Source organism: Zophobas morio, unplaced genomic scaffold, assembly GCF_036711695.1.
Source record: "Zophobas morio isolate AGI-343-1 ecotype UQ-CSIRO unplaced genomic scaffold, CSIRO_AGI_Zmor_V1 ptg000016l, whole genome shotgun sequence".
NCBI classification, from domain to species: Eukaryota; Metazoa; Arthropoda; class Insecta; order Coleoptera; family Tenebrionidae; genus Zophobas; species Zophobas morio.
The window spans coordinates 6,749,756-6,776,786 of NW_026972121.1; the positions used below are offsets into that span (position 1 = coordinate 6,749,756).

At 31.1% G+C, this 27,031-nt stretch overlaps 1 protein-coding gene across 2 annotated transcripts in view; it reads left to right on the forward strand.

The window, feature by feature from the left end:
* Sol1 overlaps positions 1-27,031 on the forward strand; it is a 272,924-nt gene that overhangs the window by 139,923 nt on the left and 105,970 nt on the right. The window lies entirely within an intron of this gene.

Sequence of the window (27,031 nt, forward strand, 5' to 3'; positions counted from 1 at the left end):
TCCCCATTTACAAAATTTTTGACACAACTTTGACTATTTTCGAAAATTACCTAAAGCGATTTTGTAATCAATTTCGACTTCTAAAGGTCATTTTCAGTTTCATTTCTTTAAAAAAATTTAGCATTTTTCCAGAATCACGGATTTAAAAAAAATCAAATCAACACTTCATAATCTACACCTCAGAATCTTTGTAGAATGTTTGAACATTTCCAAAATTTCAGTTTTCTAATATAAAATTTTGGACCTATTTTTGACCATTTTCAAAACTTAACTAAATAAATTTTTTTCTAGATTCCGGCTCCTAGAAGTCATGTTCGGCTTCAATTCCTATTATTCCAAAATCGCCAAATGAATATATTCGAATTTTTGAAAAAATGAATTTGAGACCACATATTTCGAAAATTTTGTTCCGAGACCATAGGCATTCTATGTTTTTCACATTAGCACTTCAAGATCTAGTTCTCAGATTTTTTTGAAAATTTTTGGACACCTATTCCAAAATTTCAATTTTTTTGGCTTGAAGTCTTAAATTTCCTCAACACTTCCAAAACCACTAAATGAAATATGTGTGAAAATTTTTGCAATTTTTGAAAAATTCCAATTTGATTCAGAATTTTTCGAAAATCTTGATCCGGGACCACAAATGAACTACATTTTTAGAATGATTATGTTGAATTTTATAGTCCAAAATTTCTTTTTAGATTTTTAGACAACTTTTTCAAAATCCCTACTATTTAATACGAAGTTTTCCACACAATTTTGACTGTTTTCGAAAATTACCTTAAAGGATTTTGTAATAAGTTTTGATTTCTAGAAATCATTTTCTGCTTCGATACTTTAAAAAAAAAATTGCATTTTCCCAGAATCACGGATTTGATGATTAAAAGAAAAATCAAATCAATACTTTACGACCAGCACCTCAGAATTTTTGGAGAATTTTTGGACATTTCCAAAATCTCAGTTTCCTAATATAAAAACTTGGACCCATTTTTGTCCATTTTCGAAAATTAACTAAAAGGATTTTTTCTAATTTCCCGGCTCATTTCGTTAAAAATTCTTACTAAGTATTTTTCCAAAATCGCCAAATAAAAATTTTGGATTTTTTGAAGAAAATCGAATTTGAGAACAAATATTTCGAAAATTTTAGTCTGAGACCATAAATATTCTATGTTTTTTAAATTAGCACTTCAAGATCTAGATTTTAGATTTTTCTGAAAATGTTTTCAATTTGTCAGTATAAAATTTTAGACTCATTTCTGATCATTTTCAAAAAATACCAAATGGGACTTTTATTATTGATTTTGACCTCTGGAAATCATTTTCGGGTTGAATTCTTTTAAAATTCCCTCAACTCTTCCAAAATCACCAAATGAAATATGTAGGAACATTTTTGGAATTTTTGAAAAATTGCGATTTGAGACAGAGAATTTTTCGAAAATCTTGATACGGGGCTACAAATAAGCTATATTTTTAAAGTTATTACGTCGTGATTTATACCCTAACGTTTTTTTTTTGTAGATTTTTGACAACTTTTCCAAAATCCGTATTTTTCAATCTCTTTATAAAATTTTCGACACAATTTTGACTATTTTCCAGAATTACCTAAAGAGATTTTATGATAAATTTGGACTTCTAGAAGTCATTTTCAGATTCATTTCTTAAAAAATGTTCAGAATTTCTACAGAATCACACATTTGATGATTTAAAAAAAATCAACACTTCACCATTTTTGGCCATTTTCGAAAATTAACTACAAGTATTTTTTCTAGATTCCGGCCTCTAGAAATCATTTCCGGCTTCAGTTCTTTAAAAATTCCTACTATTTTTTCAAAATCGCAAAATAAAAATTTCAGAATTTTGGAAAAAATCGAATTTGAGACCAAATATTTCAAAAATTTTGACCTGAAGTATTTTTCAAATCAGCACTTGAAGACGTACATTACAGAATTTTTTTAAAACTTTTGACACAACTTTTCAATATTTCAATTTTTACCTAAAGAATTTTTTTTTATACATTCCGGTATCTAGAATTGAGTTTCAAACCAAATATTTCGAAAATTTTGGTCCGGGACCATAGGTAGCCTATATTTTTCAAATCATCACTTCAAGATCTAGATCTCAGATGTTTTTGACAATTTTTGGACAACTTTTCCAAAATCTGAATTTTTCAAATTTTGGACTCATTTCTGACCATTTTCGGAAATTACCAAATGGGACCTTTTTGTAGATTTTGGCCTCTGGAAATCATTTTTGACCGCGATTCTTGTAAAATTTTCTCAACTTTTCCAAAATCGCCAAATGAAATATGAAAAATTTTAGAATTTTTGAAAATTTCCAATTTGAGACAGAATTTTTCGAAAATCATGATCCGGGACCACAGATGAGCTACATTTTTAGAATTATTACCAGTAGGCGGAAATTTATCTTTTCGGGTGCAATTCCCCAGTTGAAGCAAGGTGTGTTTTACGGCGAGTAGCGGGGACGCTTTGATCTGGTCCACAAGGTCGTAGCCAGTGCGTCGCTAGGAGTGTTTACAGCTTGTTAAAAAACTACTTCTATATTACTATATTACTTCAAAAAATAATACTCGATGCCCTTTTTAATTTTTCAAACACAGGACCACAGATTTGTGATCTTGAAATGTCATATTATGGTGATATAGTCCTAAAGAAAAATATATTTGTAATCAAACTATCGCCGCGACAGCACTGGATCTAGCGTATGAAACACAATTCCGCCCGTTGATTATTGCCTTGAATTTTATAGTCCAAAATTTTTTTTTTAGGCTTTTAGACAACTTTTTCTAAATCCCTACTTTTTAATACGAAGTTTTCGACACGATTTTAACTGTTTTCGAAAATTACCTTAAAGGATTTTGTAATAAGTTTCGACTTCTAGAAATCATTTTCTGCTTCAATTCTTTAAAAAAATTTTGCATTTTTCCAGAATCACGAGTTTGATGATTAAAAGAAAAATCAAATCAATACTTTACGATCTACACCTCAGAATTTTGGCGAATTTTTAGACATTTCCAAAATCTCAGTTTCCTAATATAAAATCTCGGACCCATTTTTGACCATTTTCGAAAATTAAATAAAAGGATTTTTTTCTAGGTCCTTTCCTCTCGAACTCATTTTCAGCTTCATTTCGTTAAAAATTCTTGCTATTTTTCCAAAATCGCCAAATGAAAATTTTCGATTTTTAAAAGAAAATCAAATTTGAGAACAGGTATTTCGAAAATTTTGGTCCGAGACCATAAGTATTCTATGTATTTTAAATCAGCACTTCAAGAGCTAGATCTCAGATTTTTCTGAAAATTTTTTCAATTTTTCAGTATAAAATTTTAGACTCATTTCTGACGATTTTCAAGAAATACCAATCTTGATCTGGGACAAAAATGAGCTTTAGTTTTAGAATTATTACGTTGAGGTTTATAGTCCAATTTTTTTTTTTTAATTTTTACACAACTTTTACAAAACCCGTACTTTTTAATACTCCCCCTTTACGAAATTTTCGACACAATTTTGACTAGTTTCGAAAATTACCTAAAGAGATTTTGTAATAAATTTCGACATCTAGAAGTCATTTTTGACTTTACTTTTTTAAAAACTTCCACTATTTTTACAGAATTACAGATTTGATGATTTAAAAAAAAATCAAATCAACCCTTCACCATTTCCCAAAAATTATTAGGATTTTCGGTTTGGTTCTTTAAAAATTCCTACTATTTTTCCAAAATCGCACAATGAAAATTTTCGAATTTTGGAAAAAATCGAATTTGAGACCAACTATTTCAAAAATCTTGATCTGGGGTATTTTTCACATCAGCACTTGAAGATGTACATTCGAGAATTTTTTGAAAACTTTTGACTTTTCAATATTTCAATTTTTCATTATAAAATATCTGACCTATTGTTGAACATTTTCAAACATTACCTAGAATTTTTTTTATAGATCCCGATATCTAGAATTGAATTTCAAACTAAATATTTCGAAAATTTTGGTCCGTAACCATAGGCAGTTTATATTTTTCAAATCAGCACTTCAAGATCTAGATCTCAGATTTTTTTGACAATTTTTGGACAACTTTTCCAAAATCTCAATTTTTCAAATTCTGGACTCATTTCTGACCATTTTTGGGAAAATGACCAAATCGAACTTTTTTATAGATTTTGGCCTCTGCAAATCATTTTTGGTCTCAATTCTTTTAAAGTTTTCTCACCTCTTTCAAAATCGCCAAATGGAATATGAAAAATTTCAGAATTTTTAAAAATTTCCAATTTGAGACAGAAGTTTGCGAAAATCTTGATCCGGGACTACAAATAAGCTATATTTTTAGAATTATCACGTCGAGATATATACTCCAAATTTTTTTTTTGACTTTTATAATACAACTTTCCGAAAATCCGTATTTTTCAATACTCCCCCTTTACGAAATTTTCGTCATAATTTCTGCTATTTTCGAAATTTACCGAAAAGGATTTTGTTATAAATTTCGATTTTTAGAAGTCATTTTCAAGTTCATTTCTTTAAACAATTTTAGCTTTTTCCCGAATCACGGATTTGATGATTTGAAAAAAACATTCAAATGTACACTTTACGATCTACATCTCAGAATTTTTGGATATTTCTAAAATTTCAGTTTTCCAATATAAAATCTCCGACCATTTTTTGAGCATTTTCGAAAATTATCTAAAGGGATTTTTTTCCAGAATCGCGAAATAAACATTTATTTATATAAATATTTCAAAAATTTTAGTCAGAGATATCTTTCAAATCAGCACTTCAAGATCTACATCACAGAATTTTTTGAAGACTTTGGACACGACTTTTCCATATTTCAATTTCTCATCATAAAATATCTGACCCATTTTTCAGCAATTTCGAATTTTACCTAAAGCGATTTTTTTATAGATTACGGCATCTAGAATTGATTTTCAAACCAAATATTCCAAAAATTTTGGTCCGGGACCATTGGCACTCCATATATTTAATTTTTTTGTACATTCTGACTTCTAGAAGTCATTTTCGGATTTAGTTCTCCAAAAAATTCTTACCCCTTTTCCAGAATCTCCAAATGTAATAAGCATAACAATGTTTAAAATTTTTGGAAAAAGTTGAATTTGATACCTAATATTTCGGAAAACTTTGTCTGGGACCACAAACAAGTTTTATTTTTAGAATCAGCACGAGATCGATAGCTCAGAATTTTTTGTTGATTTTTAGGCAGCTTTTCTAAAAGCTCAATTTTTCAGGACGAAATTTTGAACCCTTTTTCGAAAATTGAACAGACATTTTATTGTAGATTTCAACATTCTGAAGTTATTTTCAGCTTCATTTCTTCGAAAATTATAACATTTTTCCAGAGTCACCGAATGAAATAGGGGAATTTTTAGAAGTTAAAAAATATAGATTTTTTTCAAACAAATTTTTCGAAAATCTTAGTCCGGGATCATAATCACGTGATTATTTTCGAATCAGGCTCGGTTAAAATTCATGTTACTTTTCCAAAATCGCCAAATGAAGCATTGTAGTTTTTAGAATTTTTGAAACATTCGTATTTGGGACCGAATATTTCGGAAATCTTTGTCAAAAATCTCAGTTTTTTAGTATCAAAATGTTGGCCTAATTTTTGACCATTTTCGCAAACGACGTCTTATTGCTTAGACGGTAAAGGGAACGCAGGTGTGCGTAGTACGTGTTTGTTCCGCATTTACCTATCCATCCAACCAAAACTCGTGTTTCGCTCAGCCAGACAGATTTAACCCAACTTAAACTCCATTACTAACATACTGGCGTCTGTGCGAGTCGCAAAACTACGCAATCTACTTCCCGCTGTTAAAAAGGCCCACTCCGCACTCCATGAATCACTTTATTAAGCTCCATATCGACGCGAAACGACTCAATTGTTGCACTAACTTTGAAGCGCTGTCACTTCGTTAAAAGTTGGCGCGATTAAAGAAACACGCCTCCGCGTTATGAAAGAACTTATTATATTTCTGGAGGAATATTACAAGCGCATTGTCCTTTTAGGACCACTTGACTTGCTTCATTAAAATAATTGATTAGCTGCGTCATGGTGGCGAGAGGCTGGGAGTGTTGAAAGCGCGGGCGACTGTTTGTCTACGTCTAAAGTGTCTTGGAAAACATACGTTAGTCCTTGGAAGCCCGATTCGGGGGGTTCGCTACATGTACAATGCGATAAAACAGTTATGAACAAACAGAAGATATCATTATGGCATGCACCCTTTCAGCAGAAACCTTTTTTTATCAGGACCATCGGCGCTGGGGTGATAGGAATGGGGTTTACCGAGTGGCTTTGTGATATTTAACAGTGGGAGTGGTTAGAAGGAAGTTGGGGATTCTTTGCAAATAAACTAGCGTGACAGTTGAGTGGACGATAAGAATATTAAATGATCGCTAACAGGCGACTTCTCTATGAGAGAGAGTTTAACGTTGACATTACCTACTACGTGAATGCAACGCATATTTTTCGTCCTTTGTGACTAAAGTAGGCACAAAATAACCCTGCGGAAGCTAGCAAGACGGCTGAGATAGATTTAAAGACCTTATTTCTACATCTAGTATAGATTGTCTTTTATTGCATCTGGAAAGAATTTTGAAAAAAATATTTGAAATCCGAGGCTGGGTTATCCTTATTGGAAATTTCTCAGGAATCTGTGCGTATTTTCCTCCTCCAAATAATGAAAAAAATGCGTGCGTATGCAATAACGAAAATTAAAAATTAGAACGTCGAAACCCTTTTCTTACTCTCATATTAATTCTATAATCGCTGTATAGCCAGAATTAAGCTTGAATTCCATTAGCAGTAATTGAAAGAAACTGAAATGTTACAAAGTTACAACTAAATTCGTCTACACTTCCCGTAGTATTTTTTTATATTAACTTCCCGTTTCCTAATCGTTTCATTATTTGTACCTAAGAACACTTATCGCAGTTGTAGTGGATGGCGCAACAAGGGTGCTCCACTCTGATGACGTAACAGCTTGATTTTACTCTACGTTTAGATTGTTTACTTCTCAAGCGGAAGCTCGTTCTTATCCAATCTCTGCTGCATTAAATTCGCCTTAAGAATAGTTTTAGAAATTTTTCGAACTACTTTTTTTCGCGGTTCAAGAATACATTTTTCTAGTACTTTTCTTGAGTACGCATTTTTCTCTTTGAAATTTTTCAAAAATTCTGAAAATTTCTATATTTCGTTTAGTGATTTTCGAAGAGATTAAGCGAGATTCTATAAAAAAAATCACCACCTTTCTATTTCTTAGAATGTATGATTTGTCAAAATGAATCTTATCCTAGCAAGAAGTAGCCCCACCCACCCGCCCTCTATTTTTTTAGATGACTTTGGTTGATAACACGCCCTCTAAGAAAATAAAGATACTGAAATACTCTGTCTCTAATTGAAATTTTTCATAAATTCTAAACATTTCCATATTTCATTTGGCGATTTCGGAAAAGTGGCAGTATTTTTAAAAGAACTGAAGCCAAAAATAATTTCCAGATGACAAAAGCTAAAAAAGTCTTTTTGGAAATTTCGAAAAGTTGTATAAAAATGTACAAAAAAACCTGAGATGTAGATCTTGAAGTGCTGATTTGAAACATATGTATCTCGGTCCAAGGTTTTTGAAACATTTCGATTTTCTCAAAAATTCGAAAATTTTCATTTGGCGATTCTGAAAAAGTAGTTGGAATTTTTGTAGAACTAAAAAAGGAAATGACTTCCAGATGCTGGAATTTAGAAAAAAAGATCCATCTAGTTCATTTTTGGAAATGGTCAAAAATGAATCCAGAATTTTACATTGAAAAATTGAAGTTTTGGAACTGTCCAAAAATTTTCACAAAATTTCCAGATTGAGATTTTGAAGTATTGATTTGATTTTTTTTAATCATCAAAATCGCCATATTTTAATCGTAATTCTGGAAAAATGGCAAGAGCGAAATTTAGTACAAAATCCTTTTAGATAATCTTCGAAAATAGTAAAAATTGTGTCAAAAATTTCGTATTTGAAAATACGGATTTTGGAAAAGTCTAAAAATCTAAACAAAAATGGGGTTTAAATCTTGACGTAATAATTAAAAAAATATAGTCTATTTGTGCTCCCAGATCAAGATTTTCGAAAAATTCTGTCTCAAATTGGAATTTTCCAAAAATTCTACAAATTTCCATATTTCATTTGGTGGCTTTGGAAAAATGGCAGGACTTTTAGAAGACCTAAAGCCAAAAATGATTTCTAGAGGACAAAATCTAAGAAATCTTTTCGGTAAATTTCGAAAATAGCCAGACATGAGTTCAGAAGATTATACTGAAAATTTGAGATTTTGGAAAAGTTGTCTAAAAATGTACAAAAAAATCTGAGATAGAGTAGATATTGAAGTGCTGATTTGAACCATATGTACCTCGGTCCACGGTTTTTCAAATTTTTCGACTTTTGAAAAAATTCGAAAAATTTTCGTTTGACAAGTCTGGAAAAATAGTAGGAATTTTTGTAGAACTGAAGACGAAAATGACTTGTAGAGGCTGGAATTTAGAAAAAAAGATTCATTTAGTTAATTTTTGAAAAAGGTCAAAAATGGATAAAAAATTTTACATTGAAAAATTGAACTTTAGGAATTGTCCAAAAATTCTCACAAAATTTCCAGATTTTGAAGTATCGATTTGATTTTTTTAATCATCAAAATCGCCATATTTTAATCGTTATTCTGGAAAAATGGCAAGAGCTTTTAAAGAAAGGAAGCTGAAAATGACCTCTTGAAGTCGAAATTTAGTACAAAATCCCTTTAGGTAATCTTCGAAAATAGTCAAAATTGTGTCCAAAATTTCGTATTTTGAAAATACGGATTTTGGAAAAGTATAAAAATCTAAAAAACGGGGTATAAATCTCGACGTAGTAATCAAACAAATATAGCCTATTTGTGTTCCCAAAGCAAGATTTTCCAAAAATTCTGTCTCAAATTGGAATTTTTTTAAATTCTAAAATTTGTCATAGTTCTTTTGGCGATTTTGGAAGAGTTAAAAAATTTAGTAGAATTTAAGCCGAAAATAATTTCCAGAGATCAAAAACTATAAAAAAGTCCCTTTTGGTAATTTTCGAAAATGACCAGAAATGAGGCCAAAATTTTATACCGAAAAATTGAGATTTTTGGAAAAGTTATCTAAAAATGTTGAAAAAACTCTGGGATGTAAATCTGGAATTGCTGACTTGAAAAAGATCTCGGGCCAAGATTTTTGAACTATATGTTTATTTGGTCTCAATATCGAGTTTTTCAAAAATTCGAAAATTTTCATTTGGCGATTCTGAAAAAGTAGTGGGAATTTTTGTTGAACTAAAAACAGAAATGACTTCCAGATGCTGGAATTTAAAAAAAAAGATCCATTTAGTTAATTTTTGGAAATGGTCAAAAATGGATACAGAATTTTACATTGAAAAATAGAAGTTTTGGAACTGTCCAAAAATTCTCACAAAATTTCCAGATTGAAATTTTGAAGTATTAAATTGATTTTATTTTTAATCATCAAAATCGCCATATTTTAATCGTTTTTCTGGAAAAATAGCAAGAGCTTTAAAAAAAAGGAAGCTGAAAATGACCTCTAGAAGTCGAAATTTAGTACAAAATCCCTTTAGGTAATCTTCGAAAATAGTCAAAATTGTGTCCAAAATTTCGTATTTGAAAATACGGATTTTGGAAAAGACAAAAAATCTAAAAAAACGGGGTATAAATCTAGACGTAATAATTAAAAAAATGTAGCCTATTTGTGTTCCCAGATCAAGATTTTCGAAAAATTCTGTCTCAAATTGGAATTTTTTTTAAATTCTAAAAATTTTCATAGTTCCTTTCGCTATTTTGGAAGAGTTGAGAAATTTTAATAGCATTGAAGCCAAAAACAATTTCCAGATATTAAAAACTATAGAGAAGTCCCATTTGGTAATTTTCGAAAATGACCAGAAATGAGGCCAAAATTTTATATTGAAAAATTGAGATTTTTGGAAAAGTTATCTAAAAATGTTGAAAAAACTCTGGGATGTAGATCTGGAAGTGCTGACTTGAAAAAGATCTAGGATCAAGATTTTTGAACTATATGTATATTTGGTCTCAATTTCGTGTTTTTCAAAAATTCGAAAATTTTCATTTGGCAATTATGAAAAAATAGAAATTTTTGTAAAACTGAAAACGAAAATGATTTCCAGATGCTGGAATTTAGAAAAAAAGATGCATTTAGTTCATTTTTGGAAATGGTCAAAAATGGATCCAAAATTTTACATTGAAAAGTTGAAATTTTGAAACTGTCCAAAAATTCTCACAAAATTTCCAGATTTAGATTTTGAAGTATTGATTTGATTTTATTTTTAATCATCAAAATCGCCATATTTTAATCGTTATTCTGGAAAAATGGCATGAGCTTTTAAAGAAATGTAGCTGAAAATGACCTCTAGAAGTCGAAATTTAGTACAAAATCCCTTTAGATAATGTTCGAAAATAGTCAAAATTGTGTCAAAAATTTCGTATTTGAAAATACGGATTTTGGAAAAGTCTAAATATCTAAACAAAAATGGGGTTTAAATCTTGACGTAATAATTAAAAAAATATAGCCTATTTGTGCTCCCAGATCAAGATTTTCGAAAAATTCTGTTTCAAATTGGAATTTTTCAAAAATTCCACAAATTTCCATATTTCATTTGGTGGCTTTGGCAAAATGGCAGGACTTTTAGAAGACCTAAAGCCAAAAATGATTTCTAGAGCACAAAATCTAAAACACCTTTTTGGTAAATTTCGAAAATGGTCAGACATGAGTTCAGAAGATTATACTAAAAATTTGAGATTTTGAAAAAGTCGTCTAAAAATGTACAAAAAAATCTGAGATAGAGTAGATATTGAAGTGCTGATTTGAATCATATGTGCCTCGTTCCAAGGTTTTTCAAATTTTCATTTAACAAGTCTGGAAAAATAGTAGGAATTTTTGTAGAACTGAAGACGAAAATGACTTTTAGATGCTGGAATTTGGAAAAAAAGATCCATTTAGTTTATTTTTGAAAAAGGTCAAAAATGGATCCAAAATTTTACATTGAAAACTGAAGTTTTGGAATTGTCAAAAAATTCTCACAAAATTTCCAGGTTTTGAAGTATTGATTTGATTTTTTTTAATCATCAAAATCGCCATATTTTAATGTTTATTCTGGAAAAATGGCAAGAGCTTTTTAAGAGCTGAAAATGACTTCTAGAAGTCGAAATTTAGCACAAAATCCCTTTAGAAAATCTTCGAAAATAGTCAAAATTGTCTCTAAAATTTCGTATTTGAAAATCGGATTTTGGAAAAGCCTAAAAATCTAAAAAAAAATGTGCTATAAATCTCGACGTAATAATTAAAAAAATATAGCTTATTTGTGTTCCCAGATCAAGATTTTCGAAAAATTCTGTCTCAGATTGGATTTTTTTTTAATTCAAAAAATTTTCTTATTTCCTTTGGCGATTTTGGAAGAGTTGAATGATTTTAATAGAATTGAAGCCGAAAAGAGTTTCCACAGATCAAAAACTATAAAGAAATCCCATTTGGTAATTTTCGAAAATGCAAATGGTCAAAAATGGATCCAAAATTTTACATTGAAAAATTGAAGTTTTGGAACTCTCCAAAAATTCTCACAAAATTTTGAGATTGAGATTTTGAAGTATTGATTTGATTTTTTTAATCATCAAAATTGCCATATTTTAATCGTTATTCTGGAAAAATGGCTAAAGCTTTTAAAGAAATGAAGCTGAAAATGGCCTATGGAAGTCGAAATTTAGTACAAAATCCCTATAGATAATCTTCGAAAATAATCTAAATTGTGTCCAAAATTTCGTATTTGAAAATACGGATTTTGGAAAAGTCTAAAAATCTAAAAAAAATGGGGTATAAATCTCGACGTAATAATTAAAAAAATATAGCCTATTTGTGTCCCCAGATCAAGATTTTCGAAAAATTCTGTCTCAAATTGGATTTTTTTTTAAATTCTAAAAACTTCATAGTTCCTTTGGCGATTTTGGAAGAGTTGAATGATTTTAATAGAATTGAAGCCGAAAATAATTTCCAGAGATCAAAAACTATAAAGAAGTCCCATTTGGTAATTTTCGAAAATGACCAGAAATGAGGCCAAAATTTTGTACTGAAAAATTGAGATTTTTGGAAAAGTTATTTAAAAATGTTGAAAAAACTCTGGGATGTAGATCTGGAAGAGCTGACTATTTGGTCTCAATTTCGAGTTTTTCAAAAATTCGAAAATTTTCATTTGGCGATTCTGGAAAAATAGTACGAATTTTTATAGATCTGAAGACGAAAATGACTTCTAGAGCCCAAATTTTGATACAAAAAATCCATTTAGTTAATTTTTGAAAATGTTCAAAATTGGAACCAAAAATTTTATATTGAAAAATGAAGAGTTGAGGGAATTTTAATAGAATTGAAATCGAAAATAATTTCCAGCTCATCAATATCATCAAATTTAAATTATTGCATATAAGGTATTTTTTCCATTGTTTGAATCGAGAAATTAAATAATTTTATGAATATTTATACCAAAAGTTGTGAATTATCTTTTCTAAAATGATATATTTTAAAAGCATTTTCCGCTATGTTAATAGTAACAATAGACTTTAAGAGATTAGAGCTAAAGCTGTCCAGCACTTCAATACTAGCATTAAATCTACTAAAATGGCTGAATAGCATAAGAAAGAAGCCATCGAAACACAAAGCAAAATTTCGTACACTTTAAATACAAAGAGCACTATTTTGTTTTTTTTTAAGAGAACAGTAATGAACGAAGTATAATATTCGTCGACGACAACAATAACGTATTCATCGTCGCTAAGTACACTGGATACAAGTACATATCGAGAAGTACTATTGTGATTGTGTAAGTGTTCATTTGTGGTGTAACAAGATAATGGTGCAAGAGATTCTCCAATAATTCCAACAGCATGCATATCTCGGGTTTCCATTCTAACTGTTAAATTGGGTTGAATTATACGTTTTCGCTCAAATTCTATTACTTAATATCAAAGTTTAGTCGTAGGTATTGATGAAGTAAAGATATTAAAAGAATATTTTCGGGGGGAGCCGCAGGTAGGCAATATTAGTAACTGTTGAAAACATTTTTAAAAGTACAATCGCGATCTTCGCAGCTGCAGTCTACTTTGAACCTCCACTAAGCCGAATTAAAGCGGCACTCTTTATCTCCCCCGCCAAAATTTAATTCCCGTTTTCTAAAAAGCGAACAAACGCGTAGGTACATGACAAGGCTGAAATTGGACCTCTGCCTCTATCGAGAATTACGCCGCGATTACTAAAGCTGCCACCAGCTTGTTGGAACTGTTTTACATTATCCTTTTTCACGCACAGCTGTGCCATTATTTTTACCGTGTAACGGAGTTAATTATTTTAACATCATGAATTCAATTCCACAGCATTATCGATTTATTCAAATCATTTTTAATTTCATTCTGGAATAATCGGCTTGGTGGACGGCCATTATCGCGAATTCTGAAATAGATCGGCTGTGTTTCGGGATTAATTTTTGATTCGTGTGTTAACCGACGCAGCTGAAAGTATAACCGGACACGTCCGTGCGTATTGAAGCACCAAGACGAGATTCTATTCAAGACTTGGAGAATCGTGACTTTTATTTCTGTGTGAAATTCTATGCCATTGAGTCTATGGGTTCGCTGCACGTCCCACAAAATAAACAGCAAAATGTTTTATGACGGTTTCAGCGTAAATATAACATTCGGGACATGAACGGTAAGCTATTGGCAGTGAGAAATCATGGCGCCAAATAAATTTCATAGTGGTCGCTTTAGTAGCTAGGTCTAGTATACACGCCCAGTACTTTCGGAGATTATCGCCTCTCATTTTAAAAAATACAATTTTTTCCGCCCATACACAATTCTTCGGATAAATATGCTAAAAATTATTTATTTTCCCGGCGCATCCACCATTTTTACAAAAATATTTTAAATTTTAAAATTGCTCGAGAATGCTTCAGTTTAATCGGAATTTTTTTCAGGATCACGAATCTGGCTTATTTTCATCCTATACCTTTGAATAAAGAGAACAACGCGTTTAAATTATTATTATCCATTTTTGTTTCTATTGGAAACTTGAAAAATATATTATAAAAAAAATATATATTTTCCCGGCGCCTCCACCATTTATGCACGAAAATTTAAATTTGTTAAAGTTGATCCAAAAGAAGGTTAAGTGAAGTCATATCAATTTCTTTTTGATAAACGCCACCGTATTTAAAAAATGATGATGTCGCTGGCTAAATAAGGAGACAAAATTACTCCAAACGATTGATTAATTTCGTAAATAATAAATGATTAATGCGCTTCGTTAATTGAAATCGTCAGTCAGTATTCAAACTCATTTGTCAGCTTCAAAATGAATCAATTTCCAGGGTTCGAGCCACTAAACATAAGCTTTTTGTAGAAAGTTCACTTTTACGCGGAGAGGAACAGACGCGAATTGTCAGTCCTTTCTTGGGGGCTTTAAATTAAATTTTGTTTTTACTTGCGGAAATATCTTCTAACCAGGAGATGACTAACGAACGCAAGGAGATATCTTCCAACATACATCAAAGTAAATAATACCAAGATAATAACACCGTTCTCGGTGGTTTTTTATTATTGTTGTCCCGACTCACATTATAAATATTAACAACATTCTTTAAATTTAAATGCATCAAACACATACTTGAATTTTGTTCCTTAAAGCACCGTTATTGATTTTAATTACACGTTATATGTATGCTTTAATTAATAAACTCCGAGGCAATGATTTAATTATGGCGCGAATATGTACTACATCTGGTATGCGCTGTCAGTCTTAAAGAAACACCTAATTGCCTGAGCTGTCTCCACTTGAAATACTACATACCTTCTAATCCCGAAATGTTTAGATCACACACATTATCATTCAAGATTAACTGAAACCGTCCTGCGTAATCCCACAAAACTGGACTCACGAGACTTATTATCACTGCACCAAAATTCAGCCCGATTTCCAAATCACCATAATTGTATCTTTGGAACTACACTCCAATCCCTCAACCAATTGAAAAGCGTTCTCCAGTGTCTTATCTCCCACAATCTAGATAATTGAATGCAGCAAATTTCGAAAGAAAACCCCAAAAATCAAGTTATTTGTCAGAGATAATTAACACAGTGAGTGTTCAGAGCGCGCTTTTCCGTAATGAGATTTCAGTGTTCGATAGCAAACATTAACGTGTTTAAAAAAAACGGAGCGAGATTTACTGCTGTGGACAATTTTAGCAGATTTTGCCAAGTTCTTATGCGAATCGACAATGGTAACGTAATTCTTCGTCCAATTATCATATTTGCTGTGACGCCGTTTCGGGGATCAGCTAATCAACAACATGGCGCAGTCGGTAGGATGCCAATTAAACTAAATAGAATAAAGGAAAAGCATCAAAGGATTTTTAACTTTGTTTTATTTCGTGTTTGTTCTAAATTAGAGTTAATTGCGCAGTAGTGTGAATTTATTTGCAGACGAAGCGATATTTTAGTAGTCAATTTAAGCACGGTTTCATATTTATTGATTTGACGCGTAATAAAAATTTTCAACTATGGTAGAGAGCCGAAATTTCTGGTTTAACAGAATAGAGTAAGGACATCTGAGACTACCAACCGTGAAACCTAAGACTTAGGGACAACTATTTGACTTATTCAATGTGATATTATAACCTCAACATGCTTTGGTATAATTGAGACACGTCAACTCAACGTTTGACGCAAAAATACGATTTTTGTTCTTCGAGTCTGCAAAAGTGGCGCAGTCGGTGGGATGAAAAATCAAACAAAGAAACTATCCACGAAAAAAATGTGTCTTAATTAGAAAAATGTAGCTAAAGCTCTAAAAGTAAAATGAAACAGATTGTGTCAAAATCGATACACTATAAAGATGTATAAGCGCCTTTTCTAATTAAAATAGTTTCCTTTTTGCTATAAATTTCGAACCTAGATTACGTAGCGCGTCTGAAATAAAACTATTACATCAAGCAAGGATCTCTCCTGTAATTCGTGAAAACCCAAATGTGCAGCCGCCGTTTGTATGGAAATAATATAACAGATAAAACTAAAACTACCTCAGTTCTATACATCCCTGGTACCTATCAGTCGCTTCGGCGAAATTTAGATATCGAGCCGATACACAAAATTCCCCTATCAGGAATCTTAATGTCCTGAACCGTTCCCCTTCTACAGATTCCTCCCATAAAGAAACCTTTTTTTATCCAACAACGTCCCGATTAGCCTTGAAATGATGATTCGGATGTTATCTCAACCTTGAGGATTATCGATAAAATTATCCTTATGTCTGTTAGATTGTTTTATGCCTTTGTTATTTTCTCCTCGGCCGGATTATTATTTTATCAAAACGAAAGCGAAAACCCGAACCGAGAAACAAAGGGTTCTGGGTTTCGTATTCTTTAAGAGAGCTTAAAGTTGTAATAAGACATATTAAAACTGGGATATCTGAAAATATTTACATGATGGGTTTTATGTCTACGGATTCTTGTCGTCGCTGCTTCCTTTCATTTCGTGCTTGCGCACTTTCATTTTAAAAACTTGTCGAAGGTGATTAAGTTTTGTATTAGAGTTAACAGCTGCGATGAAGTCTATTGTGTGTAGTACATCTTTAATCAGCGTTCGGGCCATTAAAACGTCAAGTGATATTTTCTTATTAGTCGATTAAGACGAATTTCCTGCAATTTCCGCTTAAAATATCCTTTGAAATAGTTACTAACTTGGTCCATTCAACCGCAGCTTTATTCAGAGAACTTTCCGTAAACGTATAAATCTTTGTCTTTGGTTTTGAGTTTCTTTGAAGTCCGAGCGTCTTTAATCTTCGAACAAACGAAAAGCTTACTTAAAATTTGGTCGTTAGTTTTCAACGGGGAGTGTATTAAGCGGTTAACTTGTAATTAAACCGAGCTTTTATCCTATATCACAATTTTCGCGCTAAGAAGCGCGCGTTGTAAAACAACGCCTGACACAGTTACTAGATAAATTCAAATACGTCGTAATGAACATACCGAGCGGGAGCTTTAACGCTGCTCTAAAAAACACGCGTTCCAGAGTTTCTAATTTATTTTAGTTGAGAGTTTGCTTCGGTGAAGCTTATGGAAATCTAATCACCATGTATTATCACTTTGTCATGTTTCGAATTCATTAACTTTGTTACGATTAAGTTTTGCATAAAATATTCCGCTGGTGTTTTAGGTGCACGACTTGCAAGTTTGGAACAAGATCGAACAAGTGTGAAGCTTCACTTAATATTGGAATTTAATCAGAGTTGCGGGATCCACATAACTCTATTTTTAATTTAAATTAAAAAAAAAAATCGACGAAAACGAAACTTCTCTATTGATCACCTCATTATTTTACAATATTATCTAATGATGCTAACTGCCTACTTTCTCCGCGACATTGCTTTACAAATAAGATTCCCGCAAATCTTTTATATTAAACCAGGCTGGGTTAGAAAAAAGACATTCATCTTGTTTAACGCTAAACCACCCTCACTGAGGATGTTCGCGTAGCCAGAATTTTAAAATTTTGCAATAAACCTTAAAAGACTATGTCATTGTCACATAATTTTCACAAAACAACTTAACCGGAATTTATTTACGATTTAAAATTCCGCTTAGAACCGTGCTTTGGAGTGATTACGTTTCTTGCGCGCGTTTTGAGCTCGTGATGTGTTCAGTTCCACATAAGAACTCTGCGAACGTAATCAATTTTAAAATCATTACACATCGACAGAGCGTCTTTGAAAAAAGCTCATTTTTTAAAAGTGTGTAGCAGGTCGGCCGCTTACTCAACAGTCACAAAATAAATTGAAAAGAAGCCATGAAGCTGAAATTTGTACTAGCGAAAAAACTTCAGCCACTCCTCTTAACATAAATTTTGTTGAAACGAAAAAGGGTCTGAAGTTACGTTCAATAGTTTAAATCTCGCAGAACTTTATTTTAACCGGGGTTTAGTGCACAGTTACGCTGAAGCGAAATTTCCGAGCAAACATCTCAGTTAGCGACTCGAGAGCTGAACTTTTGATAAAAGCATCGTTGATATTTATGTGTGACATAAATTTAACAATAAATGTACCATCTGCTAATGACGGCGCTATCGATCTTGTTTTATCGCTTTGCTCAGGTTAAAAGACAAGAAGATAACGAAATGTGGAAGCTGCGTCAAAAAACGCTGCATAGAAGCACTAAATTACATGTATAGCTTGAAAGCGGTGAGAGCAGGGGGCGAGATATACTGCATTTTTATTTTTGTACGAGTATTTTTTTTTCTTGTTGAAGAATTACAAGATTCCATCATTTTTGAGGCGGCTAGATAACTAATATTAAAACTATCTTAATTTTTTTCAGGTATTTCAGAAAATAGTCTGAAACCTTGGTTCCTCAATTAATGGCGCAGTCGGTAGGATAAAAAGCAAACGTGGAAAATATCTAATAAGATTAAATTTTAATAATCGTGTATGTCGTTATTATAGGAAATTATTAAAAGAAAACGTTGGTTTCTCGTCGTAAATTAGTTCTCTAAAAAATTGAAATTTTACACGTTTTAAAAAAATCTCATCATTTCAGAACTACTATTTGTCTTAAAAGTCTTACAGCGATTAGACACTGATCCTACGATTAATATGAAAAAAATCGTAACTTAAACATTTTATTATCTCCGCAATCCCAGATAACTTTAACACTTTCCTTTTATAGAAACGAGATTTTTATTTTAACAAATTTTTCTTTTAATTTGTAGTACGCGTGCATCTTTAATATTGTCGATTCTTGTGTTCACGATCTGGTCATTTTTGTATCAAAAAACCGAAGCCGGATCTGAGTTCTCGAAATCTACAAGAAAATGAATTTAGTCGAGTTTCGAAAATGTCAAAATTTTTGCGAAGTTTGAAGAACAATTAAAAATTTCAAATTTAAAAAAGTTGTCTAAAAATTATGAAAAAATTCAGGGACGTAGATCTCGACACGCTGATTCCAAAAACATAGCATGTTGATGGGCACGAAGCAACATTTTCGAAAAAATCGCTGCGAAATGCGAATTTTTGAAAATTTCAAAAATTTCAAAATTTCAACAGTCGATTCGAAAAACGGTTGTAGGTATCAAAAAACCGGAGCTCGAAATCTACAAGAAAATGTATTTAGTTGAGTTTCGAAACTGTCAAAATTTTTGCGAAATTTGAAGAAGACCATTAAAAAATTTCAATTTTAAAAAAGTTGTCTAAAAATTATAAAAAAATTCAGGGACGTAGATCTCGACACACTGATTCCAAAAATATAGCATATCGATGGTTACGAAGCAACATTTTCGAAAAAATCGCTGCGAAATGCGAATTTTTCAAAATTTCAAAAATTTCGAAATTTCAACAGTCCATTCTGGAAAAACGGTTGCAGGTATCAAAAAACCGAAGCTGGATTTGAGTTCTAGAGCTCGAAACCTGCAAGAAAATGTATTTACTTGAGTTTCGAAAATCTCAAAATTTTTGCGAAATTGAAAGAACCATTAAAAAATTTTAATTTTAAAAAAGTTGTCTAAAAATTATAAAAAAATTCAGGGACGTAGATCTCGACACTCTGATTCCAAAAATATAGCATATCGATGGTTACGAAACAACATTTTCGAAAAAATCGCTGCGAAATGCAAATTTTTGAAAATTTCAAAAATTTCGAAATTTCAACGGTCGATTCGGGAAAAACGGTTGTTGGTATCAAAAAACCGGAGCTCGAAATCTACAAGAAAATGTATTTAGTTGAGTTTCGAAACTGTCAAAATTTTTGCGAAATTTGAAGAAGGGGGGAACATCAAAAAATTTCAATTTTAAAAAAGTTGTCTAAAAATTATAAAAAAATTCAGGGACGTAGATCTCGACACTCTGATTCCAAAAATATAGCATATCGATGGTTACGAAACAACATTTTCGAAAAAATCGCTGCGAAATGCAAATTTTTCAAAATTTCAAAAATTTCAAAATTTCAACGGTCCTGGAAAAACGGTTGCAGGTATCAAAAAACCGAAGCCGTATTTGCGTTCTAGAGCTCGAAATCTGCAAGAAAATGTATTTAGTTGAGTTTGGAAAATGTCACAATTTTTGCGAAATTGGAAGAACCATTAAAAATATCAATTTTAAAAAAGTTGTCTAAAAATTATGAAAAAATTCAGGGACGTAGATCTCGACACGCTGATTCCAAAAATATAGCATGTTGATGGGCACGAAGCAACATTTTCGAAAAAATCGCTGCGAAATGCAAATTTTTCAAAATTTCAAAAATTTCGAAATTTTAACGGTCCATTCTGGAAAAACGGTTGTAGGTATCAAAAAACAGGAGCTCGAAATCTACAAGAAAATGTATTTAGTTGAGTTTCGAAACTGTCAAATTTTTTGCGAAATTTGAAGAAGAGGACCATTAAAAAATTTCAATTTTAAAAAAGTTGTCTAAAAATTATAAAAAAATTCAGGAACGTAGATCTCGACACACTGATTCCAAAAATATAGCATACCGATGGTTACGAAGCAACATTTTTGAAAAATCGTTGCGAAATGCGAATTTTTCCAAATTTCAAAAATTTCGAGATTTCAACGGTCCATTCTGGAAAAACGGTTGCAGGTATCACAAAACCGAAGCCGGATTTGAGTTCTAGAGCTCGAAATCTGCAAGAAAATCTATTTAGTTGAGTTTCGAAAATGTCAAAATTTTTTCGAAATTGGAAGAACCATTAAAAAATATCAATTTTAAAAAGTTGTCTAAAAATTATGAAAAAATTCAGGGACGTAGATCTCGACACGCTGATTCCAAAAACATAGCATGTTGATGGGTACGAAGCAATATTTTCGAAAAAATCGCTGCGAAATGCGAATTTTTGAAAATTTCAAAAATTTCGAAATTTCAACGGTCGATTCGAAAAACGGTTGTAGTCATCAAAAAACCGGAGCTCGAAATCTACAAGAAAATGTACTTAGTTGAGTTTCGAAACTGTCAAAATTTTTGCCAAATTTGAAGAAGACCATTAAAAAATTTCAATTTTAAAAAAGTTGTCTAAAAATTATAAAAAAATTCAGGGACGTAGATCTCGACACACTAGTTCCAAAAATTTCGAAATTTGAATAGTCCATTCTGGAAAAACGGTTGCAGGTATCAAAAAACCGAAGCCGGATTTGAGTTCTAGAGCTCGAAATCTGCAAGAAAATGTATTTAGTTGAGTTTCGAAATTCTCAAAATTTTTGCGAAATTGGAAGACCCATTAAAAAATATCAATTTTTAAAAAGTTGTCTAAAAATTATGAAAAAATTCAGGGACGTAGATCTCGACACGCTGATTCCAAAAATACTTGATATCTAGTCTTAAAATTATGTTAATTTTTTCTTCAAAAAATATCCTGAAGTCTTGCTTACTTCTTTAATGGCGCAGTCGGCAGGATAAAAATAAAACGAAAAAGTATCTAATGAGATTTAATTTTGTTAAAATCGTTTATAAAAGAATCTTTGTCATTGTTATAGGAAATTGTAGCAACTATACACAAAAGACGTTAGTTTTTTTAAATTGAAACTACACATTTTTAGAAAATTTCATTTTTTTTCCACTATTTGTCCCAAGATTATTTCAACCAATGGATACAGATTTTTCGATTAAGTTAAGTAATTATTGTGAGAAATTGTAGAAACCATATACAAAAAGCGCTAGTTTCTTATCAAAAATGTGTTTTCTGAAAAAATGAAATTTTAAAACATTTTGGAAATTTCGATCATCTGGGGACAATTAGTTGTTTACATTTTTTGATTTTTTGTATTACACCTTTAATATTTTTGACTTTTCTCCTGTAATCCTGTTCAAGAATTACATTATACAATCATTTTTGAGACAGTTTGACAAACACCGTTAAAATATGTAAAATTTTTCTTCAGGTATTGCAGAAAATATACAAAAATTTTGCTTGCTAAATTAATGGGGCAGTCGGTAGGATAAAAAGCAAACGTGGAAAATATCTAATAAGATTAAATTTTAATAAAATCGTGTATGTCGTTATTATAGGAAATTATTAAAAGAAAACGTTGGTTTCTCGTCGAAAAATTAGTTTTCTAAAAATTGAAATTTTACAAGTTTTTAAAAAATGTCATCATTTGAGAACTACTATTTGCTTCAAAAGTATTGCAACGATGAGACACCGATCCTCCGATTAATTTAAAAAAATAATAACTTAAACACTTATAGAAACGAGATTTTTATTTTAGCAAATTTTTCTTTTAATTTGTAGGGCATTTTTAATATTGTCGAATCTTGTGTTCATGATCTGATCATTTTTGAGGCCTTGATAACTAGTCTTAAAATTATGTTAATTTTTTCTTCAGAAAATATCCTGAAGTCTTGCTTGCCTCTTTAATGGAGCAGTCGGCAGGATAAAAATAAAACGAAAAAAAGGTATTTAACGAAATTAAATTCTAATAAAATCGTATATAAAAGAGTCTGTTATAGGAAATTGTAGCAACTATACACAAAACGTTAGTTTTTTAAATTGAATCTTTACACATTTTTAGAAAATTTCATTTTTTTTCCACTATTTGTCCCAACATTATTTCAACCAATGGATACAGATTTTTCGATTAAGTTAAGTAATTATTGTGAGAAATTGTAGAAAACATATACAAAAGCGCTAGTTTCTTATCAAAAAATGTGTTTTCTGAAAAATTAAAATTTTAAAACATTTTGGAAATTTCGATCATCTGGGGACAAATAGTTGTTTACATTTTTTGATTTTTTGTATTACACCTTTAATATTTTTGACTTTTCTCCTGTAACCCTGTTCAAGAATTACATTATACAATCATTTTTGAGACAGTTTGACAAACACTGTTAAAATTTGTAAAATTTTTCTTCAGGTATTGCAGAAAATATACAGAAATTTTGCTTGATAAATTAATGGCGCAGTCGGTAGGATAAAAAGCAAACGTGGAAAATATCTAATAAGATTAAATTTTAATAAAATCGTGTATGTCGTTATTATAGGAAATTATTAAAAGAAAGCGTTGGTTTCTCGTCGAAAAATTAGTTTTCTAAAAATTGTAATTTTACCCGTTTTTTTTAAATGTCATCATTTGAGAACTACTATTTGCTTCAAAAGTATTGCAACGATGAGACACCGATCCTCCGATTAATATAAAAAAATAATAACTTAAACACTTTTAGAAACGAAATTTTTATTTTAGCAAATTTTTCTTTTAATTTGTAGCGCATCATTAATATTGTCCATTCTTGTGTTCATGATCTGATCACTTTTGAGGCCTTGATAACTAGTCTTAAAATTATGTTAATTTTTTCTTCAGAAAATATCCTGAAGTCTTGCTTGCCTCTTTAATGGAGCAGTCGGCAGGATAAAAATAAAGCGAAAAAAAGTATCTAACGAAACTAATTTTAATAAAATCGTATATAAAAGAGTTTATATCATTGTTATAGGAAATTGTAGCAACTATACACAAAACGTTAGTTTTTTAAAATTGAATCTTTACACATTTTTTGAAAATTTCATTTTCTGAAAACCACTTCCCAAGATTATTTCAACGAATGGATACCGATTTTTCAATTAAGTTAAGTAATTATTGTGAGAAATTGTAGAAACCATATACAAAAGCGCTAGTTTCTTATCAAAATAGGTGTTTTCTGAAAAATTGAAATTTTAAAACATTTTGGAAATGTCGATCATCTGGGGACAATTAGTTGTTTAAATTTTTTGATTTTTTGTATTACACCTTTAATATTTTTGACTTTTCACTGTTAAAATATGTAAAATTTTTCTTTGGGTATTGCGGAAAATATAGAGAAATTTTGCTTGCTCAATTAATGGCGCAGTCGGTAGGATAAAATCAAACTAGGAAAGTTTTGATTTTTGTTGAGGTTAAGTTTTATTAAAATTGCTTATGTGGTTGTTATAAGAAATTGAAATATATAGAAAGTTTTTATAAAAAACATGTTTCCGAAAAAATTGAGATTTTAGACTTTTTGGAAATTTATAGTATACACCGATCTTCCAATTAAGATGAAAACAATTTAACCTACACAGGTTATTATTCCCGCATCACCAAAAAACTGTTACACCGACAGATATTTCTTGTGCCATTTTAAGTGTTTTTAATGTTCAAACCTTTCTACTTATGCATGACATTTTTATTTTTGAAAATGAGATTTTCTTTCTTGGAAATTTTTTCTTATTATTTATTTTTAGTACATTTTTGATATATTTTTGCAGAAAATATAGTGAAATCTTGCTTGCTCAATTAATAGCGTAGTCGATAGGATAAAATCAAACAAGGAAAGTTTCTAATGAGATTTAAATTTTAATAAAATCATTTCTGTCGTTATTATAGGGAATTAGTGTAGCTATACAAGACACGCGTTACTTTCTTATGAATAAATTGATTTTGTAAAGGACTGAAATATCACACGTTTTTAATAAATTTTGTCAGTTGAAGACCACAATTTTCCTCAAGATTATTGCAACGAGTAGACACCGATCTTCTGTTTGTTATGAAAAGAGGATAACTTAGACGAGTTATTGTCCTCGCATCACCAAAAAATTTTAAGTGTTTTTAATAATGTTCAAACCTTCTCATTTATAAATATGAGATTTTCTTTTCTCTTCTTCTGTTCAGGAATTACGTGACCCAATCATTTTTGTGATATGTTGACAACCACTTTTAAAGTACGTAAAAATTTTCTTCGGGTTTTGCAAAAAATATACCGAAATTTTGCTTGCTCAGTTAATGGCGTAGTCGATAGGATAAAAACCAAACGAGGAAAGTTTGTAATGGGATTAAATTTTAATAAAATTGTTTATGTCGTTATTGTAGGAAATTGGTGAAACTACACGAGTATACAAAAAGCGTTACCAAGATTATTTCAAAGCGTAGACACCGATCCTCTGATTATTATGAAAAAAGACAAATTATTATCCTCGCATTATCAAAAAATTTCAACAGTAACAGATATTCCCGATGATATTTTAAGTGATTTTAATAATGTTCAGACCTCTTTCATTTATAAATATGAGATTTTCATTTTGGAAATTTTTCCTTTTTGTGTTTTAGTGCATTTTCTGTTTCTTTACGTACTTTTGTTGTTAAAATAAGTACAATTTTTCTTCTGGTGTTGCAGAAAATATCTAAAGAGTAGCTTGCCACATTAATGGCGCAGTCAGTAGGATAAAAATCAAACGAAAAATATCTGACGAAATTAAATTAAAAAAAGAGGTCCGAAAACTCGGGGTTCGTGCATATGCAAAATTGTAGATATGTATCAAATATTAGGACTGATTTTCCGTCATTTAAATCAATGGTACCAATTTTAATGCGAAGTATTGGCCACAAAAGTTCGAGTTGTCGCCTCGAGCTCCCACCTTTTGATAAAAGCATCGTTGATATTTATGCGTGAAATAAATTTAACAATAAACGTACCATCTGCTAATGACGGCACTATCGATCTTATTTTATCACTTTCCTCAGGTTAACACAGAGAGAATAGCGGAATATGAATACCGTGGAACGGACCTTTCGTGGCCACAAGGATATAAACCAACTGACCTTCTGTTCTCGAACCCTATCCCATGTGTACTTTACAGGATATCGTATAACATTTGCGCGGTACCTTAAAGGAGAGTTAAAAGAGGGGCGCCCGCAGAAAGGACAAGTGATCAAATAAAAAACGCTCGGACATCTTTCGCCTCAAAGAGAAGTGAAAACCGAACACAAAGGATTTATAAATTTACAGAAAACGCTAAGACGGCGCGGTTCGACGGATGAAGCTGTGGTTGAATGGACTAAGTTTAGTAACTATTTCAAAGGGTGTTTTAAGAGGAGTGCAGCTTTCAGCAAATTACCTCTGAAGTCACAAATCGGCATCGGTTGAGTAACTGGTGCGATTAGCTTCGACTATAATATTAAATCTTTGCAAACAAAAATCCGGGGACGGTATTGATCACAACTCTTTATCATATTAAAATGAAAAACGAGCTTTGGAGGAGCTCGCCAGAAACAGGTGTCCTGGAATCTCTAATTTATTTTACTTGCAGAGTGTGCACACTTGGGTGAAGATGTAGTGACCACTTATTATTAAACTGTCATGTTCTGAATTCATTAACAGTAAGTTTTACAAGGGAATGTTCCACTGGTGCACTAAATGTTGCAACATGTCTTCGAACTTTGGACAATTGTGGAAGTTTCAATTACTCTTGGAATTACACACAAGCATGAATCGATCGACATGTTGTTACACAACTGCAAAAAAACACACTTATAATAAGTCAACCCAGACGAAAATTCTAATCAGATTGCAAACAACAAGTAGTTTTAGTTTGTCTATGAAACGAAGTTTGTTCAAATATTCAAATTTAAACATAGCATACCGTAAAATGAATCAATAGTCGTATATCATACGAGTCTGAGTGGAATTGCATGCTCCCTTTTGTTTAAGATTGTATTTAGACGGGTAAACAATCCACGAATACTTGTGTTTAAATTACAAAAATTAATATTTGCGACATTGTGCGCTAAACCACTGCGTACATGCATTAACTTAAATAAAACACGAGGCGTAAGTCGTTTCATCCAACTCGGCAAAACATTTATTACCGTACCTGTAAATAACTTGAGCCGGTTGTTGCAGTAAACATACCTATTTTGGCTCAAAGTTTAATTGAGTTGACTTTCTTAATTAATCTAATTAAATCAGTCCACCTAATACATCACTGTAGAAGATAATTTTGTTAGCGTTAGCTTGTTACGAAAACTGCCAAATCAGATTATACTTTTTCTTTAAAGTATTGCAGATGAGTTTGAACAGGGTAATTAATTTTATTTGCCAACAAAGTCCACGTTTCTTTGTACACTTAAATCTGATTTAGCCGTCTCAAATATTCCCTGCATGTTATTAACTTTGCAGGTTAAATATTA